This window comes from Leptonychotes weddellii, chromosome 8 (assembly GCF_054177405.1).
Source record: "Leptonychotes weddellii isolate Sample4059 chromosome 8, ASM5417740v2, whole genome shotgun sequence".
Taxonomy (NCBI): domain Eukaryota; kingdom Metazoa; phylum Chordata; class Mammalia; order Carnivora; family Phocidae; genus Leptonychotes; species Leptonychotes weddellii.
Genome location: NC_138376.1, coordinates 9,041,788 through 9,061,032, shown reverse-complemented (window position 1 = coordinate 9,061,032; position 19,245 = coordinate 9,041,788). Strand labels below are relative to the sequence as shown.

The following is a 19,245-nucleotide window of genomic DNA, read 5'->3' as shown; positions in this document are numbered from 1 at the left end:
GGTGATGATTGCCCAACTCTGTAAATGCACTAAAACCACTAAATAGTACACATTAAAAGAGTGGATTTTATGGTATGTGGATTCTATCTCAATAAAGCTATGATTTAAAAAATACTAAGCACAACTATGAGACCATTTTTTAGATAATGTTTGACTGGAGAAGGCCTGTGTCTGTCAAAGAGTGAAAAGCCAGAGAAAAAATATGATAAGACTACATAATTTTAAAAACAAACCCTGCATGAAAAAAATAGGTCAAAAATAAACGGGAAAATTAAAAAGTACAAGGCAAAAGGACTAATTTTCTTGAGCTACTAAGTGCTCCTAAAAATCAATTAGCTGGAAAGACCAAAAACCCAGGAAAACATGGGCAATGAACGTCAACATACATTTCTTAGAAAAGCAAATAGGAATGACTCTTAAACATGTGAAAACATATTCAATCATCGCTGTAATGAGCAAATTCACATGAAAGCTACCAAAAGATAGTATTTTTTTCACCTCTTCGATTGGCAGAGACCATGAAGTTTAATAACACTGTCTGTGGAGAAAAGGCATACTCACACAGTGCTAGTGGGAGCATACATTAGTACAGATGCCAAATTGGAGGGCAATTTGGCAAGGTTTACCAAAATTAAAACTGCACATTCCTTTTGATCCAACAATTCCACTTGAGTAATTTCTCCTCCAGAGATCCTTGCTGACATACAAAATGCTATTTATAGAAGGTAATTCACCCAAGTATTGTTCATAGTAGCAAATAATTGGAAACAACCGAAAGTCCATCAATGCGGGGTAGAATACAATGTAGCAAACTCATTCAACTGAATACTATTTAGATACTAAAAAGAGTAAGGCTGCTCTCTATGTTCTGACAAAAAATATTCCAGGATACACGTTGGGTTAAAAAAAAAAAAAAAGTAAAGAGCGGAACAGTTTGTATGGTGTAAACATTATTTTTTTAAAAAAACAAACATTTTTGCTTATATAGTTATAAAATATCCTGAAAGGTGGGGCGCCTGGGTGGCTCAGTCGTTAGGCGTCTGCCTTTGGCTCAGGTCATGATCCCAGGGTTCTGGGATCGAGCCCCACATCGGGCTCCCTGCTCGGCGGGAAGCCTGCTTCTCCCTCTCCCACTCCCCCTGCTTGTGTTCCCTCTCTCGCTGTGTCTCTCTCTGTCCTATAAATAAATAAATAAAATCTTAAAAAAAAATTTTTTTTCCTGAAAGGTATTTCAGGGTAAGGGAACAATAAGGAAAGAAAACAGTAATGGAGCTTGCCTCTAGGAGTGAATTCAATGACGGAACAGAACTAAAAAAGTTATTTTTCCTCGGACACCTATTGGGGAGAATTAGTTAATTCTCTTAGTTGAAAGAAAGAAAACAAGTATGGCAAGGACACTGAAATATGAAATAAACAAAATATGGGATTTAATTTTCAAGAGGTCTGGGGTTATTTTTAATATATTTTTAATTTTTAAAATTAATTTTAATATATTTTTAATATATTTCGGAAAAAATTAATAATTAAAGAAAAACCCTCACAAGTGACCATCGAGGAGACTGACTCAACTTTTGCAAAACAGATGCATTCAGTGAAGCTTCCTATGAGTGGGGCTTTGGTAAGACCGCCCTCCCCCCACGCACCCCTACACCCCCAGAGTAGGCAGGACTACCCTCCAAGCCCAGGTGGATAATTCCATCTTCATAATTCATTCAAATTTGGCCAATGCAACAGCTGGACATCTCCCAACTAGGGAGGTTTGTTTAGATTTATCCTCAGGACACAAAAAGGCCAATTTTGCCTATTTCTACTTACCTGATTTATTAAGTCTCTCATTGGCTATCAGTTAAATTTAGAACAAAAGAGCTATAAAAATGTCCTGATAAACACGGGAGTGATTTCATCAGACATGCCCTTAATGCGCTGGTTCTAAGGGCAGAGGGGGGGCGGGTAAAGATAGGAGGACGGAGACCAATCTGTACCCACCTGGCTCCTCTCCGACTCCCCTCTGAAGGAGCCCTGGGCGCTCAGGCAGAACGGACCGGTCAGCAAAAGTAAAGGGCTTCAGACTCAAACAAAACTCTTCATTTTAACCCTCTCACAGACATTGCAGCAAATCCCTTTGTTTGTCACCTCTTCTGTCAAGTGGAACTTTCTGGATTCCCTTGAAGACACAAATCTCTCATCACGAAAGATCTGGCAAGGCTTATTTTCCCCGCTTCATGACCTTCTTAGCCATTAGAGGCCTTTTTTCCATTGTCCACCTGGTAGGCTGGAGGGCAGAGGTGGCTGAAATTCACATGTAATCTCCAACGTTATTTTAGCCCCAAACTTCAACCTCCTCTCCTATATAGGTGAGAAAAATGACCCTTTCATGTTCCCTTCTCCTGCATTCCAAAGGAGGGAATGGGAATGAGCAATTAGTATGGCTTGTACATAACTTAGAGAAACTCCTGGACACGTAAAATCAAAAGAATTTCAAGAAACATTCTATAAAACTCAGGCTTCCTACCCAACCGGCCTCCAAAAGACTCCTCCAAATTCCTGATGCCTCGCATGTCTGGTGTGCAGTGTATCTGATCCTGGAGGTCAGCCCCACTTCGTACATCTGAGGCCGGGGGATTGGGGCCATGCACAGAACCTGCCATGAGACAGGTGAAGGATTTATGTCTCGAGATTTTCAAAAAGCAAGAGGAGTAAATATTCCTCTGCAGAAAGCCGGAGTGATGATAAGTTTCGAAGAAAGTGGGAAGGGAGGGGCAGCGGATGGGAGGAAAATGCAGGGGACTCCAGGCTGTGCCCAGAGGACCGAGTCGCAGAGTTTGAGGTTTTCAAATGTGGACGGGTGTAAAGCGTGTTGGCTCGAGTGGATAAACAGGCTGTAGGTGTGGCAGGATGTGTGGGTCCGGCATGAAGGAGGTGAAGTTCAGGTGAGGAGACAGAGAGTGGGGACAGAGCATAAGAAGAGCCAGGCTGGACTGAGCCCCTCACTCAAACAGAGAGAGAAATGATCACTTTGTCCAGAGGGAATACTGATGCCTGCTCCAGGTCCACGGGCATATGATAAAGGGTCTTGAACCACATTCCCTACTTCTCATGACCAAATCAGATGGAGGGGAGGCACATGAACAGAAAGAGAATTCTCTGAGAGGTGAACAAGTAGGTTAATCTTAGGATGAGGAAGATAGCAGAGAGCACTGTAATGAACAGTGAAATAGACGTGGGTCCAAATCCCAGTTCCTCCCACTTCCTGGATGAATGCTTCAGGCTTTAGGAGCCCATCTAGACCCCAGCCATGTGGCAGTTGGAAAGTGAGGACCATCTGAGAAATGCTTCACCCTAAGCACTGGTAACACATACCCAGAGAGAGTATGGTGGTTGGGATCAGTAAAAAATTAACTGAGGTTCTTAATCTTCCAACAACCACCTTCTCAAGGAAAATTATTTTTAGGAAAGTGAGATAGGTAAGAAGAAATAGTAATGAAGCAAACAAATGAGAGGGGAAAAAATCATTTACTGTCTTGATTTATAACTGCCTGCAAGTCAGCTACACAGAGAAATGAAAACATGCCCACCCAGAAGCTTGTTTGGGAATGTTCATAGCGGCATTATTCATAATAGCCAAAAAGGAGAAACACTCCAAACGGCTATCAACTCACAAGTGGATCAGCAAAATGTGGTACATCCATACAATGGAATATTATTCAGTCTTAGCAAGGAATCACTGTGGATACCTGCTAATGTGGGGACGGAGCTTGGAAACATTATGTTAAGTGCAAGAAGCCAGACACAAAAGTCCATGTATTGTATGATTCTATTTATATGAAATGTCGAGAATAGTCAAATCTACAGAGAAAACAGATTACTGCTTGTCAGGAGCTGGGGGTGAAGGGCTAGGGGAAAATAGGAAGTGACTGCCAATGCATATTGGGTTTCTTTGTGGGGTGGGGACAAATGTACAACTCTGTGAATATAGCAAAAATGAAAGACTGTACATTTAAAAAAAAAAATTAGCTATACAGCTCTTAACGCCTCCTGCTTCCCATCTCCTGAATAAAGAATATTTGTCTTCCCTGGGTGAGAGGTCTTGATGGGTAGAGCATATGTGATGCAGAATTCCAGCAAGTTCTTTAACTGTGAATACCAGAAGATATCGATCCTCTTCCTCTGGAGACATTGCCAGGTGGGTGGCCAGAGAGATTGTTTTGCTTTTTCTTTCTATCTGCTTCTTTCAATCCTGGCTACTGCATTTGGTTTCCCCATCAGCACAGTGGTTAAAAATCAATCTCTGCTTGATCTTCACAGGCAAAAGCTTTAAGTGGACAGGCCTTTTCACACCCAGTTTAAAGCTTATAAAAGAAATACTGATGGGGTGCTCTGAGGCCTCGGTTTTAGGCTTCTCCAAATCATGAGGACGGGGGACCTAAAAGCAATGCTTTCTCCAAACTACTCCAGTGAAGAGGCAACATGACTTTCTTTAGGGAACAAGTTGCAAGGATAAGGTACTGGAAAACCACTCTCCATGGCCCATTTGATGTTTGATTTATCTGATAAACATGCCAATAACTGCCTACAAAACAACCTCATAATATTATCGGTTCCAGGAAATCAACCTTTTTCACAAAAGTCAACAGTGTTTTTAAGGGAATACCTACGTTAAAAAAATCAGAATGCCAATTTATTCATTTGCAATCATCATCATCATCATCATGATAACAAAAAACAACAGCAAAGAGTATTTCTGCACGACTCTGAAAGTCTCTGGATAATGCTGGCTTTTGACCACAAAAAGCACACTGCCTATAGTCTTCGAACATTCCAGGAATCAAACACGAAAGCGTTTCTCAAAGACTTCCCACGAAAACCATTTTACTACATAGGGTTAATCAGGTCTCTTTAAATGTCAATAAAGTCTCTTTATATGTTTTGGCTTCAATGTTCAGGACTGAAGGCACAAAAGAGATGATGAAGTGCCTTGTTTTATGACAGGTTACTCTGGTCAGTGGCATGTCAGCTGTAAAACATAAACTTCCACGGAGACAAGCACATTCAGTGACTATAAGTAGCCCACTGGGTCCAATTTTCATGAAGAGGTGCCAACCCCATTTGGTGTGTATAATCTACAAATGAATCCAAGCACTATCAGTGCTGAAACCTGCAAGACTCTAACTGGCAGGGCATGATGGGGGCGGGGGGGTCCTCCAGAAAGAGAGAAAAAGGATTCTTCATGACATTGGAAGTTAAGAGCAGATTATATAAGATTTAAGTTGAAATCATAAAAATAAAACTTTCATGGATCTCCAGATATCTAGAAAGCTGTAAACTCAAGCTGGTCATAAAAGAGAAATCCATTAAACTTAATGATTTCTATTCTACATTCAGCATTTCATGTTTTTTGCATCCAGATATGAGAAGTACAACACCCTATTCTGCTTTTGTTTGGCTATGGTTGAAAAATTCAGATGGTACCATGTTTCTTGTGGGGTCTTAAGGAGGGATCTTCCAGAGTCCTCCCTTAATTAATGACTTTTGTTGGCATTTTAGAACTCTGGATTCCCCCAAACACTCCCTTGCTGGATTGGAGCAACTTCTAGCTACTCTTGGAACATCATAAGCAGTGTACTTATGGGGAAAATATAAGTTGCCTTTTACACGTTTTGACAGTCAATGCTCAGTAATAACCTGACAGTATTTAATTGTAATGCCCCACTTTTCTATAGTACTCTACAGTTCATGAAGGGCTTTCTTTCACACTCATGTAGGCTTCTTTGTATTAAACCACAGCTTTGCAGTTCAATTTCTGTTACACCCTTCCAAAGGTATTAGTCAATTACTGATCATTTAACATAAAGGTGCCTGAAATCTATGAGGGCAATTTGGGAGAAAGTGATTGCAGACTGGGGAGGGGGAGGACAGAAAGATCATGACATCAACATTGTTCTCATAGTTTTGACTAAAGAAAAACCAGCAAAAGATACAACAAAATGCATAAACTTGAAACTAAAAGGAAATGTTTCCAGCAACTAGGGCCACAGTACTGATTTAAACAGAAGGGGAAGACCATTAAACCTGACTGCTAGTCACTAAATTTTAACTACACTAGCAACAGAATCTGAGCCTCAAGTGCAAATCGGAGTAACAGCTGAAACAGTTTCTTACCACTGCAGGGGTGTATGCGTGAGGGGGGAACAAAGTATTCTTTTTAATGCAGCAGGACATCACCCTGACAATCTAACTATGACAAGCTTGCACCATCCTGGGCATTCTATTTCTGCTTCCGAACAGAACAGCATCAGTAACATTTGTGATCATATTCTGTCAGCTGCTCGGCTAACAGAATTTTTCGCTTGTAAATGGATAGTAAGCTCCCTAAGAAGGAGCAGCTCCAAGACCAGGGTTCTACCTTTTTGCTTTACAATAGGATGCCAGCAAGAATAGTTCTGTGCATGCATTACACCCATAAACAGATTTGAAATAAACAAGGTTTGTAATCTGCAAATTGGCTCCTTGGAGCAAATAACTGATTCATCAGATATTTGTAAAAGCAAATGTAAAATCCGTGAATTATGTCTCTGTGTCGACAAACTATAAACTGCTCAGAACTTTGATGTTAGCAAGGCATTTTGCTTTGATGTGCTGGATTTTTCCCGTGTATGTGTGGAACACATACACAAAAGAGAATTATAAACTTCAGCGTTCTTTAACCTTTACAAACCAACACAGTAATTATATTGCAAGATATCTGACAACCCGGGGTAATATGAGCAAAGAATTCTTTTTTTCCCCCACTTCCTTAAAATAGTTCTCAATTTTTCTACAATTTACAGACTCCCTGTGCAAAAGATTTTCATAGCCATGAATCGTACTAAAGATAAATTGGTAGATAAAATAAAATCGCTCTTCCAATTCACGAGAATATTTGAGGCATCTCCAAAGGAAATGTTTCTCCAAACATAAAGACGGTATTAAATTTTAAGAGCAAGGCTATCATCAAAATGAATGCAGAAAAGAGTAAACATAAGTTAACTTGACAAGCCCATACTGATAAAGCACTGATAAATGTTATCTCTGGGTTACAAGCCCAGTACAGGCTGTCCTCAATTTATGAATGATCTGTGCACAGAAAGTTCATTTGTAAGTCAGTTGGTTGGAACTCCAAACCCATTTTCTCAGAGAAGCGAAGTTTATAAATAGTGCTTCGTTTTGTAGGAAGGCAAACAAGAGCTATTAAACCCATAACGTTGACCAATTCTAGTACTGACAGCTCTCAAACAAACTGTCCCTATGTTGAGCAGGGAACACCAGGTGCAAAAATCAAGAGGAGGTGGGAAAAAGGTTTCTCCTTCCTCACCTGGACCTTCCAAAGTTTTTTCTGGCATCTGCCTGCCTCTCTTTATAGACTGCCTCCTGGCTCCACTTTCATTCCACCCCCTCTATCTAAACACTTCATCCCAACCCATGGAATAGACCACCAAAATAATTTTATATAGTTAACCCTCACCCCCCTTCCCCAAACTCCCAGTCTTGTGCTCAGATAACTGACTAAAACTTAAAGAGAGTTTAGTTCAGTAAACACTTGTTTCAGAGTTTGGTGGGAGATACAATCTCCGGAGAGTGCAGTAGGAATAAACCAAGCTCTGAGTACAGAACACAGATAATGAGACATTTGGAAGGACTGGGATAATTTCAGGAATTCCTTTGGAATTGAGTTATGTTAACAGGAACAGGACCCAGGAAGTAAGTTGGAAGAACTTAAGGAGAAGCAGTTGCCTTACCAATCGGTAGAGATTAAAGCCCAGGATGGTGACGGGGGTGCCATCTCCTAGTGGCGGTATTTAGAAGATTCCCTGCCTTTCCATGTGGAGCCACACATGATTGCTTGCTCTTTTTCCCACTGAAGAGACCATCAGGGAGTGGGTGTCCAGAGGAAGATGGTCTGAAGAATAATGAGTCCTGACACGCTGACTCAGTGGGCTCTTGATTTTCCTGGGACAGAGCTGTGGTGTTCTGCAAATAACTGGGTACTCACCCAGGTATGCCCGAGGGTGCGGCTGGGATGGAGGTAAAGGACGACATCAGGCTCAAGAAGGTACCCAGTGAGGCTGGTTAGTGGCAGAGGCTGGTTAGGGTTCCACAAACCCGCTTCCTTGTCCTCCCAAGGCATTAGAGGCTGGCACTTCCCACCTTTCCCGGCTGTTCCGTATGTCCATTTGACTAAGTCTGGCCAACGGAACGTGAAAGAGAGTGATGTACGCCTCTTCCATTAATAAATCTCCAGTGAGATCTTTCACTCTTTCTCTTCCCCCCCAGCTGCTGCAGAGGAACCTCCAGGTCTCCCAGTGACCTCAGGGAATGGCTGAGCCATGAGATGGAAGGACTCTTGGGTCTGGGGATCTCCACCCTGTGGATACCTCCACCCTCAACTGTGAATCCTGGAAGTTAACGCTCACCAGGTGGCGGTTCTTAATGCACCATTCTTGCTCTGTGCCTTCTCCTCTTTGTGCATCTCAGGAAAAGGTCCTTTATGTTCACCTACCCTGAATAATCCACTAGGTTGGTTTGTCTCTTAAAATGAATGGCCCCACCCCCGCTGAGATTTTATAATGCTTCGAGTTTTTCCACTTCCTTCACTGTGGTCAATATAGTTAACACTCAAAAGCCCCCTTATTCCTTTTAATCTACTTGGGGAACTGGGTAAGTGAACTCATTACATCATTAACCTTACTCTCAGGGCCCTGCCTGGCCTTCGGGGCTCTGGGTATCTCAGGGCCTCATCCGCAGAGTCAAGGGTAGGATTGTTTTGTCGGTCATTCTTCTCCTTCTTGAGAAGTCTTTTTCCAACTATTTGCAGATTTCATAAGTAGGTTAGGGTCGCAAAAGTATGTGTACTGGATAAGAAAACTAGGATCATATTCTTGTTATGACAAATTTCACAGAAGTGACATCATGTGAAACGCCATTAAAACAGCCCGCTCACTTCATTCTTGTTTATTCACTTTACTTTTCATGGGGAAGGGATGAAGAGAAAACTAGAGAAGAAAAGATGACAGTGAAGAAGGGAAGGAACCCGTAACCATGCTACCTCTTATTCTGTATGTATGCCCCTTACTACATTATTGAATGTTACAGGGTACGGTGCAAACTCTAAATTAAGATAGAACTTCAATTTTGTTCATTCCTAAAACTTGGCTTTCTATGCTTGCTTCTTCCACGGCAATTTTCTGGCAGCCTCCACCCTCATCTCTTTGTTGCATTTCTGAAAGGTCCGCTAGGTTAAATGACCCTCCTCACTCATGCTCTCTCTCTAAAAAAAAAAAAAAAAAAAGTACCTTTAGATGGAACCTTTAGATAGAACCATTGACTATAATTACAATTTAGAACTATGCTCCCTATGAAAAAGATACTGAAGTACATGCAAAGACCATAACAAGATTATTTGGGGCGCCTGGGTGGCTCAGTCGTTAAGCATCTGCCTTTGGCTCAGGTCATGATCCCGGGGTCCTGGGATCAAGCCCCTCATCGGGCTCCCTACTCACAGGAATCCTGCTTCTCCCTCTCCCCACTGCTTGTGTTCCCTCTCTTGCTGTGTATCTGTCAAATAAATAAATAAAATCTTAAAAAAAAAAAAAAGAAAGATTCTTCATCCCCTGAGTTTGAACATAGAGGGCACCTCGTGGTCACTCCATAGAGTGTCACTGCCAATGTCCACTCTATGAAAGATGTCATTTCTTTTTAATTCTACACAAAACATCTATTCGTATTATGAAACAGACTGCCATTTAAACCATGTTTTAAATATACCGTAGGCAATTCATAGTTCATGGAGAGCTCTCATCATCAAGAAGATATTGGAGCTGAAGTTTACATGCTGCAAAAGTGATACACAACGCTTCATTCTGGACTAGAATCAAAACCACCACAATTGCACGCTTGTAAGAATACCAAGCAGTTTCCATGTACAGTTAACCATAAAAGGAGTTAACATGCTCTTCAGTTTCCTATTCTCAATAAAATGTCTATTTATTGTCTTTTTTTGTCTAACCATTGGATGATATCAAAAAAGGGGTAAGAACTCAATTTTTAAGAAACATAACTTAAAATGTTGATTGTGAGAGGAATGGAAATCTTCAAAGACCTGCATGCAAAGACCTTTAACACGTAAATCCAATTTCTACCAGCCATAATCAGATGCATAAGTCCAAGTGTTCACAAAGTGAATACACCCACTCTTCTGCCCCTATCCTGACGTTACCCAAGCCCCAAGACTGATTCCGACTGTGTGGGATAACAGCTCATAGCTACTGATGAGGAGGCTACCAGCTTGTTGCAGAGATAAAAAAAAAAAAAAAATATATATATATATATATATATATAGACACACACACACATATATATATACACACATATATATACACACACATACATTTATGGATATGTGTGTGTGTGTATGTATATATATATATACATGCATATATATAGTCATCTTTGAAGCCGAAGTGGAAAATTGTGAAATAAATGATGAAAACAAAGGAATAAAGGATACAGAAACCCTTTGCCAAGTAACACAGAGAAGGGGCAAGCCAAGAGAAGAATAACATAGCCTAATCTGTCCAGAAGAACATTAACCAAGAGTCTGCTCAATGGGCACCATTATATAAACCAAGTCCAAAAGACATAGTGTCTAAAGATCGGGAGCTTGAAACTTCAGCACACCAGCTTATTTTTCTATTTCTTCTGTAAAGTTCCTTGTGCTTTTATGGTATTTTAACTTTCGTGTTTGAGACCGTTGGGATCCAGAGATCTCTATCTTGGCAGAGTTAAAAGAGTATGTGTGGGCTTTTCCTAAGCAGAATGGTGATTTAATAGGTTTTTTTAGTGAGTAGACTCTGAACGGTAGGCTTGACATCTTTATTAAGCATAGAGAAATGCCAACTTGAAAAAATATCCTAACACTGTTCATGGTTGCTGTTAGGAAGAGAACAATCCCCTCAATCCCTTCCCTTCTTTTCATTTGGAGGACAGGGACCACCCCCCTCCCCCCAGTAGGTGGGTCTGAGCTGGTCATCTACGAAGCCATTCAGTCCAGCTCAAGCCATGGGCTTTTTTCTGCTCATGTTTCCTTGGCAGCTTTTTCATCCCCCTTCTTTGCCTAGAATACATAATCCCCCAATGTAGGCCCTCAAATATCTGCTGAAGGAATTATTTCACTTACAGACACCCACATCACCTATCTGTCCTATAAGCCTGACTCGGGAATCATCTTTGACTCCTCCTTCTTCATGCCCCACATCCATCCATCACTAAGTTCTGCAAGTCTACCTCTTCAAATGCTTTTAGATAGGCTATCGCTTCTTTTTTCTGACTCGCCACCCCAGGCCCCAGATGAATAGCGTCTCATGACCTCTTATGAGAAGAGGTCTGTTGCTGTTTGCTTTTTATTTCTTTATCATAAACTTAACTCTGCAATCCAGCTAGACTTGGAGGGGAGTAAGGAAAATATGGATCCGGAGAACTGTAGTGAGAACACAAAGATTATAGGACATTTCGAGCAGTTGTGGTGATGAGGTACTCTCCCAAGCTACAGAAGGAGTGGTCGGGTGCTTAAGATAACACGGAAGTCAAATTTATTAGATTTGTCCACAGTCAGCAATGGGGATCTTCTTGCTGGTCCTGCCATTCCGGGACCCAAAGCGCTGCATGGTGTCCACAATATTCCTGCCCTTGCTCACCTTGCCAAAGACCACACTCTTGCCATCCACTCAGTCTTGGCAGCGCAGACGAAAACCCTGGAACCATTTGTGTTGGGTCCAGCATCTGCCATGGACAAGACGCCAGGACCCGTGTGTTTCAGGATGAAATTCTCATCATCCGCTTTCTCCCCACAGATGGACCAGCCGCTGTGCCATGATGGCGAGTGACGTCACCACCCTGGCACAGAGAGCCCGGAATAATCCTGTGAAAGCAGGAAGCTTTATAACCAAATTCTTTCTCCCCGGTGCTCAGAGCAGGAAAATTCTCTGCTGTCTTTGGAACTTTGTCTGCCAACAACTCAAAGGAAACGCAGCCCAAGGGCTCACTGTCTCACTGCAACGCTGAAAAACACAATGGGATGGACCATTGCTGGGAGGCATCTGCAAGGCCTCCTTACCTATTTCTCACTCCTAACTCACCTGCCCTCATCCTTCCCGAGTCTCAGCCACCTGGATATGCTTTCGCCAATTTTATATATGTACCATCTCACTGTGTCACTTCCTCAAGCAAGAATTTGGAACCGTGTCACCTGCCCCATGAACTTCAAACTCCGATGCCACATCCTCTACTCCGCCCTCCCCACAGGGGCCCAGCTTCCTTTCATACTGATCTCCAGCAACAATGCACACAACCCTCGGCCAGCCTCTCCACCTATCCCACAGAGGCCGTCTGCATCCCTCCCTCCAGTCTTTGTCCCTGCTGTCCCTGCTCCTAGACCCTTCCCTGTTTTTTGTTTTTTTTTTTTAATATTAATTTATTTATTAGAGAGAGAGAGAGTGCGCAGGGGGGGAAGGGGCAGAGGGAGAGGGACAGAGAGAATCTTTAAGCAGACTCGCCACTGAGCACGGAGCCTGACATGGGACTCGATCTCACGATCCTGAGCTGAAATCAAGAGTCGGACGCTCAACCAACTAAGCCCCCCAGGTGCCCCCCAGACTGATCCCTGTTTGTCCCACCCATCATCTCTACACCTCCTTTCAAGGTGCTTCTCCTATGAAACTCATCCTGACCCCTCTCCCCCAGCCATACCCCCTTCCTCTCAACACTCACTGACACACACTTGCCCCCCACCCACTGCAAATTCTTGTTGTATACTGTCATGTATTACTCTGTAATTGCCTCTTGGGGAATGGTACTGTGTCCTCAGCTAGATCTTCATAAAGATAATTTTAGATTTATAGACAGTAGCAAAAATAGTACTGAGGCAATGCCTTGTCCCCAGCACCAGGCTTTATGTTCAAGTCTTACATAATCATGGGACAATGATCAAAACTAGAACATTAAGCTTGGTCAACACTACCAACTAAATCATGGAATTTATTAGGATTAGGATTTCACCACTTTTTCCACTCCCGTCCTTTTTCTGTTTCAGGAGCCCCTCTAGGTTTTCACAGGGCATGGACACATCCTGTCTCCTCCAATCTGTGCAGTTCCTCAATCCTTCCTCATCTTTAAGACCATGACATTTTCGAAGAGTACTCCTCATCAGCTGTTTTCTAGAATGTTCTTCAACTGGGGCTGGCTATTTTCTCTTGATGACAGTGGGATTACACAGGAGTGGGAAGGACACCACAGCAATGATGCGTCCTTCTCAGCATTTCCCACGAAGGGGCACCCAATGTCAGTATGTATTATTGGCGATGCTAAAACTTAATCACTTAGTTAAGGCGAGTCTCTCAGGATTCTCCAGGTAGAGTTACATATTTCTTTTTGTAATTTACTAAGTATTTTGGAGGGAGATACTTTAAAATGCTACAAATATCCTGTTTCTGCTTAATCTTTCACCCACCAATTCTAGCATTCATCAGTGGAACAATGCTGTGGCTTCTAAGCCTCTCATTTATTTGTTTACTTATTGGAATTCTTCCGTAAGGAGAATTCTTTTGCCCTACTTACTTATTTATTCAATTATTTAGTTATATCGATACGGACTCATGGAGATTTATTTTATTCTTTGGGTTGTAGTCCGCTATTACTTCATCACGCATGCTGTTCTAACCCCCAGCTAGATTTTATGCTGCACCCAGCAGAGATGTGACCATGTCTTACACTTCTTACGCATCTCCCCTCGTGCCTAAGACAATGATAAGGACACGGTAGGTGTCTGACTCATTCATTGACTGACTGACTGATTCAGTCCCTCAACAAATAATGTTCGTCGCCTTGTCTTAGGTGCCAGAGTTACAACAAAATAAAAATTTCTTATTTCAGGGGGTTTGCAGACTAGTCCACAGAGACTCGGGTGTGTATCTACAAGTCCCTGATAAAAGTATTTGGAGGAGTAATGCAAGAGCTCAAATGGGAATATATTAAACTCTACCTAGTGAAAGAAGAGCAGGGTGATAGACAGAAAAAACTTCCTTAAGAAAAACAGTATTCCGTTCCCTTTTTACTCCATTGCTCTATAATAATAAAAATAAGTGGGCATATAAAGTATCTAGAGACAAATACCATAACACAGCAGGTATGCCCTGCCTCTGCATCTTCTTTTTCCTTTTTTTTTTTTTAAAGATTTTATTTATTTATTTGACAGAGAGATAGAGAGAACAAGTAGGCAGAGAGGCAGGCAGAGGGAGAGGGAGAAGCAGGCTCCCCACTGAGCAGGGAGCCCGATGCGGGGCTCGATCCCAGGACCCCGGGATCATGACCTGAGCCGAAGGCAGCCGCTTAACCGACTGAGCCACCCAGGTGCCCCCCTCTGCATCTTCTAAACTAATTCTTAAAATCAAACCTCAGGGGCATGATTTTTAGGACGATTTAATGTAGTAAACATGGACTCTTTATACAGTGACTATATGCTTTACTAAGAAAATTGGAAAGAGCTAAGGTAAAAAAAAATCTGAGGAGCCATTTGTCTTAATCCAGTTTCCAAATCCAATTTCATAGTTTTTGTGCCTTCACAGGGAATAATGAAGAGCAAATAAGAAGCATCATCAATCAAAGATGGACTCTCTAAGTTTCTTTACTTAATTCAATTTTCTTGTACCACTCCTACTGTATTTTTCAAACAAAGCTGTTCTTTTCTGCGTGTGATAGTTCAGACCTGCAAACATCCTCAGGAATAATAAACAAACAGTCGGGGCACATTTTCTGTCACAAATTACACTCTGTAACATTCTTTATCCAAAGCATTTTGGACTCACAGCAAGCAGAGACGCATCTAACGCACAAAAATACCCTGCCTTATTGCAAGAGCTGCAAACAATAGAGAATTTGTATTTTTAGACACTTCTTGACACTGAAACCTGTTCATATTTAACTCCTACTATTGTTCTAAATGATGAATAAGCAAAGGCTCTCCTGCACAACCAATGTTACATCACGCACTCTGGTTGCAACAGTAAATGCTGACGTTTCCTATCGCCCTTTCTAATTATTGTCAATGTGTCTTTTCCATGTTAGGGTATACACAACAGATGCACCTGTGTGTTGCATCTGTGGCCATCCCCACGCACGTATGCACGGTTGCACACACAAATAGGATCATAGGCATGCGGATTCATCCCCATGTTCATATCCACTTAGAAATCTAGCTTGCTCGGCTGCCTGACATGTCCGTGAGCACGACACACACCCAGCATGCAATCCAGTGGCTTTCCTTTTGTTACCTTTGGTAGGAGATTAAGATAGAAAGCTTAAAAAAAAAAAAAAAGAGAGAAAGAAAAAGAAAGAAAGCAAGCAAGCCAAGAAGATACTTCATGGCGTCTGTGATTAAGAGACAGAAGCCAAGGAGACACTTGGTGAAGATTTACCTCGTTTCACCTTTCCCGCTTCAAGCCTTCTTCCTTTAGCATCCTACTTACCTTCCTCTTATTCCTAGCCCACTGACCACCCCGCCCCATCTCTCCCCGGACCTCCGGAAAGGAGCATTATTAAATGAAGGAAGAGAGCATTCCTTTTCGTTAGGCTGTTATTCAACGTTGACTCAGAGAAAAAAATTTACTACAAAATGATGTGGTGTAAAGCCCAACGGAGAGTGGACAACTCTGTGACGGAACTCCCTGGAAAATTTTTGGAAAAGTCCCATACACACAGAAGGATGTCTGGGCCAGAAAAAAAAATGGGTAGCAGGAAAAAAATAATAATTCATGAATATTTTTAAATGTTTTCACAATAGATTTTTCCTGTCCGTGACTGGTTCCCCAGGGGGTATCCTCATAGGTGATCACCGCCCCTGACGCCTTCCCCATACGGTAAGCACGGTGCACATCGACAGAAACAGCATGGAATGGGAGTCAGAGTTCACAAAACATTTCTTATGCACGACCTCACTTGATCTTTTTTTTATTTTTTAAGATTTTATTTATTTATTTGAGCGAGAGAGAGAGCACAAGCAGGAGGAGGGGCAGAGGGAGAAGCAGGCTCTCCACTGAGCAGAGAGCCCGATGCGGGGCTTGATCCCAGGACCCCGGGATCATGACCTGAGCCAAAGGCAGACGCTTAACAACTGAGCCACCCAGGCGCCCCTCCATGTTCTTATTCTAATAGTTATCAGAGTGGTTACTTCCACCCCAGAAAAAACTATAAGGAGTTCTACATTTCTATTCAATTGCTTTTGTCTAGCATGCACAGTTCTGGAATTTTCCTTTCTGGCCACTGTTATCACGAAGACCCTTGAATTAAACAGAAGGGTTGTCTGCCAGCTCATCCTTCCTGAGCCATTCAAAAGGTGCCTTAACAGAACTTCTCTGCGTAGTAACATTCTGATGTCATAAATGCCGAACATGACATAATCCTACGCGGGAGGGCAAAAGGAAAAAGTAGCTCTAAACAGACAGATCCATTTCTGTGCCAACACAACCTGATAATTAGACCAGTAGGAAAAGAGAGAGAGAGAGAGAGAAAATCCCCAGATGACAGCTTAATGGGACATCGGGTGAGACCCCTCTTTGGCGTGTGTGAAGGAGAGCCTTCACTGCGGTCAGCGTAGAGCTTCTAGAGCTGCCGGCCACCCTCTCTCAGGCGCAGCAATGATCTGACTCCGGCGTACCACCCCTCCCTCCTTGCCGCCCAACTCTGCTCTCCTGCTCTTTTAATTGGATTATTTTGGAATCTGCTATTTCTGTCTCGCTCCTTTCCCCAAACTGTCATGTAAGTACTGCAGCTTGACTATTACTCAGCTGCCAAATTTCACTCCCGAGATGGCTGTATTTCAGCGGCAAGTGAAGTGATATTCCCTCCGTGCCATCTGAACACTAGCTTAAGGGGTTAAGGGTTAAGCATCGGCGGGGGGGGGATGCCTTTATGCAGGAAAGGAGTATTTGTTTTATTCTGTCTCATCATCATTACTGGAGGACCAGGTCATCAGCTCCACCTGAGCGTGAACGGGGGAACCTTCCAGAAAACACTTCACGTAGATACGCAAACGACGAGGACTTTTCCCAGGTTCTTTCCTACAGGGACCGCAAAACCTCAAAACATCCAGAACGTAAGATGATGATCATTTTTAGAAGGGACGAAGCCTCAGAGAGTAATCCATTCACTACAGATATAAAACATGGAGGCGCAGGGTACATGGCCCTGCTGATCCCCAGGCCAAAGGCGTTTCCCCCTGAACTTGGGTTCAGCCACAGACGCACGCAGCAGATCACATCTCTGCTGTGGGACCAAAGACAGCCCCGGCTTCTAAAACATGTGATATCAGCGCTAAATTTCTTGTTCTGTTTGGTTAACGTTCATTCGTTTTAGACACTCGGGATCTAAAGTTGATCTCTAAGAGCAAGAAACCAGAGTGTAAATAGAAGGAGAAGCAGAGTAGAAATAGTAGCAGTAAATAGCGCCGGGCCAGGAAATGTGCAAAGGTTTGTATGTCTATAATCCTCACGGTGACCTGCTGTCCTCACTTCAAAGAACAGAAAAAGGAAGGATAGGGAAGACAGAATGTCTTTGAAGAGAAAACAGGAGGGACCGAATGTAACTGCCAAGTCATAGAAGCTACCTTCCCAAATTTTACTAAAACATTTAGTGAAAACCTAAACTGGAGGGGGTCTTGAGTTAGGGGGGCAAGGGGACTAAATGATCTTCAAGTTCCCTTCTATGTCCAAACACTACCACATCAGAAGCTATAACATCTAACATTCTACAATTTAGAAAACATATTTAAATGCTTCATTTAAATGATAGACTTGATAAAAATCGATGAGAAAAAAACCACTAATTTGAAAGGTACCACGGAATACCGACCCTTTGATATTGCTCCTTCTACTCATTGCTTAGACTTGGAACAGTGCAGTATGTCAACAGCAAGAGCAGCCTCCATGTAGTAGAGATGACAGAATCTCTGCAGCATTCCACCTTAGGGTCTCAGAGACAAAATGGTAGGCTTTGGTGTCAACCTCCATCGTGTTTTTTCCATGTGTTTTCCTCCATCAGGTGACACAATAATCTACCTTATTTCCTAAGGTAAAGGAACTACGTGAATGTCTGCACACTGACACAGTCAATCACATGATTTATGAGGCTTTCAAAGAATAAAGCGCTTCTGGTAAATTTAGAAACTCGAATATACTCCAAAATCATTTTGAAAAGCTATGCCTACATCTAAAACACTATGTACTCTGGAGTCTTTGTCTCTACGGTTTTCATTTTGCCACGAAACACATCATTAAGTGTTTCAAAATAAATACCTTCCCCCAAACTGGCTATGAATTATGGAGGCTTTTTTTTTTTTTTTTCCAGGAACTGGAGTGGAAAACGGAAGAACATATTTATGCTGAAAGATAAGTTTGGAGGAGATCTCTATTTTAAATATCTAATGAATATCAATAGGGTTTTTAACCGTGGAAATGTGTGTTGCAAAGCCCAGAAAGCACAGTATATGCATGTGTTGGATGGTTGGGTGGGTTGGGTTGGCGAGTGGGATAAGCAACTAAACTGGGTGTGTCAAAGAAAGAAAAAGCATTTAGGTAAAGCATATGGTAGAGGTTTGAGCCCCAAAAGAAAGCAGTTGACCAGGGAAAGGCAAAATAGAGAAAAAGCCACCCCCCCATGACAGTCAATCCAAAGCCAGAAATACAGCCTTTACCTAACCCATGCTGAAGGCCAAAAAAGACAAAAGAAATCTCTGAGTGGATTTTATTATTTAAGAGACCACTAAATACCTAGGAATGGAGGGAAGAAGGTCAGAAGAACCATAATCCCACAAACAAGTAGAGTGGAAAGGCACCAAATACTGGAGAGGCCAAGATGTGACAACCAGAGAGACTATTTTGATATGGAACTTCTATCCATTTCAAGTTAACCAAGTAAAATTAACTATGCTTGTGCACAGAAGGTAGAATTAATTATATACTTAATCTCCCCCTATAACATGAACGGCGGTGGATAACGAAGAAAAGGGATGTGGTTAATACAAATTGGAATAAGGTACACAGGTTCTGGTAAAGCAACCACACACCTCCCCGTCCATTCTTTGGGTGGTAGCTGAACAGAGAAAGTATCTCAATATACCATGCGTCACCCACCCTTCTATCTAGCATGTTCATAGAGTCACAA

General features: G+C 42.2%; 1 protein-coding gene and 1 pseudogene across 14 annotated transcripts in view; both read right to left on the bottom strand.

Moving 5' to 3' along the window:
• ATXN1 (ataxin 1) overlaps nucleotides 1–19,245 on the bottom strand; it is a 380,804-nt gene that overhangs the window by 215,555 nt on the left and 146,004 nt on the right. Inside the window, exon 5 of one of the 14 annotated variants that reach the window (XM_081827642.1) lies at nucleotides 2,513–2,641. The exons of the other annotated variants lie outside the window; for them this stretch is intronic. The gene's annotated coding sequence lies outside the window, so the exon portion shown is untranslated. The remainder of the gene's footprint in view (nucleotides 1–2,512; nucleotides 2,642–19,245) is intronic. 14 annotated transcript variants of the gene reach the window in all.
• Nucleotides 10,459–12,724, bottom strand: LOC145722929 (peptidyl-prolyl cis-trans isomerase A pseudogene; annotated as a pseudogene).